We start from the raw sequence: 6,000 nt of genomic DNA on the forward strand, positions 1-6,000 counted from the left end.
ACCCTAATTGATAAAGGATCACAAGGATACTAGACTAGGTTATTTGTTGATGGCTGGTTCAAACCAAGAAAATCAATAAGCTACTCCCACTGAGAGTCAAACTTAAAATCTTATGATTGCCAAGTCAATAGCTTGACCAACTTGGTTTGATTGTCTAATCAATACATATATGTTTCTCATTATTTTTAAGTGCATTTTTTTCTTGTTCACTAGAAATTACCATGATCTTAAAAATAACATCTACGAGATTGTAGTTTGATGAAGTCAAAGTAGATGAATCCAAACCACCATTTAACTTGTTCAATTTTTTGTCTTTTTGAGCAATTTTCCAAGGGGAGGTTGGAAAGCTAGAAAGGGGGTGGGTGGTTGTACACATACAAAATATAAGGCTATTTCTCTTTGATACATAAATTATTGCAGTTGGACGGGACAAAGTAGTTGAAGGTCCACAGCAAATGGCTGTTAACATTCAATTAGCCTACTTTTTAGTTCTTACATTGCCGCCCGACCCTCTTCTATAATGTTTTTTCAAACATGCATCTTTTATCTCTTTCACCCTTGCCTAAATCTCTCCATTCCTTTTTATTTATTTATTTATTCATATTATACTAGATGACGATGACAATTATTATCATTTTATGCTCTATATCATATAATTTTTTTGTATTAATGATTAAATACAAATGTTCTCCATTTGATGATACAGAAATCATACATAAAAAATAAATTAAAAAAATTACATACTTAATATAAACTCGATATTACTTCTAATGAGCGTTGAGCTTTGTGGATATCATATAAAGTTCACCCTATAGTTTGGCCAAGTAGAAAATTTTAGGTTAAAAAAATGAAAATGTTAGCCAATATTAGGGTCTATGTATTGATGCCACCAAAAGTGAAAATAAATAATGGCTAAATTCATAGTATTCATTGAAGTCTATCCTCAATAATGCATATTGATGGCTAAATAATTATTTGCTTTTGATTGCACCTTATAGTTTAGGAAAAGTTTATTACATCTCGAATTATAGTGTACCTAAAAAAATAAATAAGCAAATAAATTCAAAGCTGGCATTGCATTCATTTAGACAGTTTGTCACCAAATTATTGATATACTTTTTTATTCTTTACCATGCTACATTTTATTACAGTGAACTTCTACAGTTTTGGTATAGTTGCTAAGAACACTAATATTACAATTACAAGGTCAAATGATTTTTTTTTTTTACATGTGTGCTATCTTAAAGAGTTCTAAACCAAATTTATTTATTACGATAATATAATTTAAATTACAATGTCATGCTATACGTTGTGTCGCTATTAAAAAAAAAAAAAAGAAAAAAAAAAAGTGCAGGGCGGTGTGAGCATGCAGCAGGATAAGGTGAGATTTTCATCAGTTTTCATCTTTTCTTACTTATTCTACAGAGCAGTTTGGAGAAATCGAGTAAGGGGATCCCCTTGTACGGGGAGGGGTTTGTTCAATAAATTTTATATCGTAACATCGTGTTTTCAAAGTATAGATATACGTCTGGAGAAAAACAAAGATTCCTTGGAAAACAATCTTTATTCTCTTCAATTTCTGGTACACTTGTTTTTAGATTTAAATTTATGTTTGCCCATCAAATGAATAGAATTTTTGTTTTTTATTTGGGTGGTTGGGGAAGGGGAGAGAAAAAAGAAATACACTATGTCAATCCTCTAAAAGAATGCAATGAACGTAGAAAGGAAGATGGTTCTCCGTTCAGTGCTCATGATCAATAATTTGTGATTTTTAGTCATTCTAAATTATATGTACTCAATATATATATGGGGAAGGGATCAGGTGCATTTGAGGCTTCCTGTGCAGTTGTGTGAGTGAATGCACGTTAAGTATTAATCTGACGCACTTAAAGTACACAACACACGCACATTAAACACACAAACCTCACGCATGTCAATCACAAAAACACACGCACCTTAAGTTTTAAAAAACAACTCACATTAAGTACACACTCATGCACATTAAGTACAAAACTCGCGCACATTAAGCATAAAACTCATGCACTTTAAAGTTTCAACAACAACTCACATTAAGTACACACTCACGCACATTAAGCACAAAACTCACGCACCTTAGGCATAATACTCACACACCTTAAGTACAAAACTCACGCACATTAACATTACACATTCACGCACATTAAGTACAAATCTCAGGCACATTAAGCACAAGACTCACGCACATTAAGTACAAAACTCACGCACATTAATCAACCGCACAACCGCACAACCGCACGGGAAGTACTCAACCGCACTGGAACCTTTATATATATATATATATAACGAAAAAAATGAACAATTTCTTGTTAATTGTGATCGGATAAGAGAGTTAGATCGATTATAATTAATACCGTACCCCAACTAGTAAATAGGTGAATATTATAATATTCAAGACAGAATACCCGCATCATGTCCCATTAAAAGGTTGAACACAACTTACACAAGCAAAGGTTTTGCAAACATTGTAAGTTTCTAAATCTAGGTTAGAAAACCAGAAAACAAACAACAAAAATAAATAATATAATAATGTACCGGTTTTGAAATAGAATGTGTGCGGTAAGAATAAGATTAGCTAAGCCAACAGATTCAAAAACCTTAGTCGCTCAAAGAACAGACAGTCTCTAAACGATTCGTGGAAAAATATGCTTTCGTGTTCTAAGTCTCAACGTAAAATGCCAGTTGTGCATACCAAACAGAATAACTTGATCCCCACACTAGTTAACAAAGATTCATTAACAATTAATTCCAATAACTTGTGTCGGAATTTGATCCGATCCACTACTATACCTGCCGTCATTTTAATATCTTATGCAAATTTTCTTATGAAATATAATGCATTATATATAGGAAAACTTTTATCCTTGAGATTCACTATGGTATCTATAATATTTGGTAAAATAATATGTAAATTGTATACGATTGTGCTGAGTATTATTCGTAATGATTTTCAATAATACTTTATACAATTATGTATGGTATACAGTTATATATGTACATTATTAGCCGTCTTCTCGTCAACTATTTCAAGCTTTTGGGTTAAAAAAATTATGATTTCTAATATTACCCAAAAGAATTTTCTTTTTTACTACAAGAAAAATCAAAATTTTAAATTACAAAGATCGTCAATATTTTTGTTGTTGACGGATTTATGTTAACAAATTAAAACACCAAAATTCATAGATATTTAAATACAACTATTTAATCTATTACTAACTGCGTTTGTATTTTGTTGTTTTTTCATGTAGTGTTTGAATAAAATAAGTGGAGGTTTCTTGTTGCATCCGACCCAATCTCAATCATATCCAGAAAAAAAAAAAAAGAATTTAAAAAAGGAAAATAAATGCATTAGTAGTAACAATGACGCATATTAAAAGTATATGCTTTCAAATTAAAATCATATCATATAACCTAATTAAACAAGCTTTATTAAATGAGATATATTATATATTATATGTGAACCGTATACGCCAAGTCGCCAATCCATAACGAGAGCGAAAGAAGTTTGTATAAACAGGAAATGTGTCGATTGTCATCATCGGTTGACTCACCTACTTAAGCGGCTTGTCTCTACAATGCAAATTTCTCCAAAATCTAAATCATAATTGCTATTAACTATATAATTTATAAACGTTTTTTATATTCGATATTGAATAATCATATTAAATTTTAATTAATCTAGAAGTGGATTTGTTGTTAGACCTATTTATATAACTCTCTTAATGAGTATTGATGAAATTAGGACACTCGAATTATGGAGAATCAAAGCAATAACGAAGAGTGATGTAACCGAGATACTATTACTCTATTAGTACCTTCAAGTCAATAAAAAAAATGTCTCTCATGACAAGTTATGAAGATAAAATTCTTATTTAAAGTCTATTATAACTTATTAGCCTTAGAGATTTCACCTGTCAATATGGCCAACTTAACCCTTTTTTTTTAAACCGAGTTGGAGATTTGTAACCTAACATTTTAATGAGCTAGAGCAAAACTCACTTTTCAAAATCATATATACATTCAAAAAGTACTAAAATAATATTATATACAAATATTAAAAAAAAATAAAAAATTGTGCATTCATCAAGTTTTTAAAAAATCACAAAACACTACATTTACATTAGGAAAGGAAAAGAAAAGGGTTTAAAATTTGAAAGTTTTAAAATTTTAATTTTAATAAAACATGTAAGTATAGTGGGTAACATATGTATTAGATAGATTCAACCCGATAACTTGTACATGTCATACGAGTTAGACTAAAATTTTTTATGCCAACCATACTGTCTAAAATACGAGTTAAACAAAGTCAATATGTTGGGGTAGGCCTGTATTAACAACTCTACTAGCTTAGACTCTAACTAAACATGTAGATTCTTTATTAGATTCTACTTTCATCCTTTTCAATTAGTATATTCCTCCTCGCCAAATAAATCACTTCTTTGACTAATCTAATCCGTTGCTTCCAACCTTCACATCTCAAATCATGACATGGCCCAAACTCGAGACTCATGTCTTCTAAACGAACATTATTTGATTTATTTATAAAATTCCAATGAATATGAGAGGAGATGAACTAGTTAGCTGCCAATAAATTGGGTACCTCATTTCTAACATCAAAGTATCAAACTAAATCTTGGTAATATTAATTGGTCCGCCCAATACAGCATTTAAATGGCACCCAGCACCCACTTGAAATGATCGATAATAGTATGCAATTAATTAAGATGATGCTGAAATGCCTCCAACTCATGCATGATTATGACTTTGTGGCACTTGATGTTGAGTTTACAATTATATATTGCCACCCCTATAACTAATGATATTATGAATGTATATATTTGAATTTAATAAAATTATATTTCAGATTTTTTTCATAACAAAATATATTGTAACCCTTTATTAAACATATAATTACAATATCATTAATTTCTTCAAATGCCAAAACTATATATTGCACCACGTATATACAACTGAGAAACAAAAACAGAAATTAATAAAAAGTTTGTTTGACATAATTTATTTAAGAGCTTATATATAAGTTTTATTTGATGAATAATAACTTAAAATAAAAGTTTATTTAGAAATATTTCTTTTCTACTGGACTAACTTAGCTCTTGGTATAATTGATTGGTGCAATTTTTTAGCCTTTGCATTTTTAAGACATTTAAAATTACATAATTGTTTTGGGAATTCCAAATTCTTAACACATGAGTAAGCATGATTAATTGGGTGTTTCGTGATGGATTTGACGAGTGTATTCGATGATCTTCATATATGGATTTGGAGTTGATTATACTTTTGGTTGGACCTAACTATTGGTCCTCCAATTTTTGGTGTCACTTTTATTGCAGGCCTGTTTAAAGAAGAGACATTAATTGGGCTAAAGCATTGTCATTTATTCTTGGTAAATAATTATATTTGCAAAACTGTAATTGAGAAAATTAAGATGACCCACTAAATAAGCCCATATATATAAGCCTGACTCCTTTTTTTGGTCTAACTCCCAAGTGCCCTCACTACATATGAGACTCACTTAATGAGGTAAATCACAGGATGTCTTAATCATTAATCGGTCCTCCAAAGTATATGCTTATATATTAATATTTACAACAAAAATAATTTCAAACAATGAGAATCGAATTGAACTCTATATCATGTAGCTGCGAGCAAAATTATTAAGTTATTAATATTTTATTTTAAATTGGTTAACCAATTGAACCGCTTTCGAGTAATAATTTCAGTGATGCCCTAACGGATGAAAGCAATAAGCTACTACGGTCCAAAATTGTGAAATTGCTAAAGTTGGAGAGAATCCACTAACCAAAAAAATCCTTCTTTCCACTTTGACTTAAAATGGAATCTCTCCATCTTTTCATGTACACTACACCCACTGGAGTTCCGTGTGGATTTCATACTGTCTGCCACTATCTCTACAACCCATTCGTGCTGCTAATATGAAATCCA

Source organism: Ipomoea nil, unplaced genomic scaffold, assembly GCF_001879475.1.
Source record: "Ipomoea nil cultivar Tokyo-kokei standard unplaced genomic scaffold, Asagao_1.1 scaffold2826, whole genome shotgun sequence".
In the NCBI taxonomy this organism is placed as follows: Eukaryota; Viridiplantae; Streptophyta; class Magnoliopsida; order Solanales; family Convolvulaceae; genus Ipomoea; species Ipomoea nil.